This window comes from Marmota marmota, unplaced genomic scaffold (genome assembly GCF_001458135.2).
Source record: "Marmota marmota marmota unplaced genomic scaffold, marMar, whole genome shotgun sequence".
NCBI lineage: Eukaryota > Metazoa > Chordata > Mammalia > Rodentia > Sciuridae > Marmota > Marmota marmota.
The window spans coordinates 23,709,231-23,710,210 of NW_026000229.1; positions in this window are offsets into that span (position 1 = coordinate 23,709,231).

The following is a 980-nucleotide window of genomic DNA, read 5'->3' on the forward strand; positions in this document are numbered from 1 at the left end:
CTTTTTTTGTTGTTGTTTAATTCATTGATGTTTTAGAATGTATTGAGCTAGGAAAACTCCAGTTTTCTTAGGATGTTAAGAACCTTGGGCTTGTTTGGAACCCAAATTGTATGTGATTAACTTCCCTTGCTTTTCTCTTTGTACAAAGTCACAGAAGTTCAACCCTACTTTGCCCAAAGAGCCATCTAAGTTTTTTTTTTTTTTTGCTAGAAATACTCAGCCAGATGAGAGCCATTGTAGCAGTAGTAAGGTGTGATAAATAGAAAAGTTCTGAGATAGTTTGATGTTGGACAAATGTAAATCTCAGCATGTGCATCTCAACCCATTCTCTCCACTAATGCCTTACAGTATCCCAGTCCTTCTCCAATGTTTTTGCAAATTTTTTGTAAAAATTTGTTAAGTTATATTTCTGACAGAATTTTGATTTTTTTTTTTTTGGCTATTTTGCAGTATTGGGGATTGCAATCTGGGCCTTGTACAAGCTAGACAAGTGCTTTACCACTGTGCTAAACTGCCAGCTCTTTTTGATTTTATTTTGAGATGGTATCTTGCTAAGTTGCCCAGGATAGTCTCAGACTTGAGACCTGCCTGCCTCAGCCTCCCAAGTAGTTGGGATGACAGATGTTCCCCATTTTACCCAGCTTGAAATTATTTTGAAATTATTCTTTTGATTCTTGTAATGCTTCTACTTCCTATCTCTTTTCTGAATTTCTCTGTAGATCTATATCTTTTAAGCTTATGATGTTTCACTGTCAAATGTTGCTCAGATTTTTATTTCATATCTTCCAGATTTTAAAAGTAGGCAACATTGTCTGAATGCAACTAACTACAAATTAAATATCATGCATGACCCTGGATCAGTTCATCTTGTTAATACTGACTTGAGGTTTCAAATGCTTCTGTCCTCCTTGTGAGTCTTTTTTTTTTTTTTTTTTCGCATATGCAACTAACAAAATTCAATACTTTAAAAAATTTTTGAA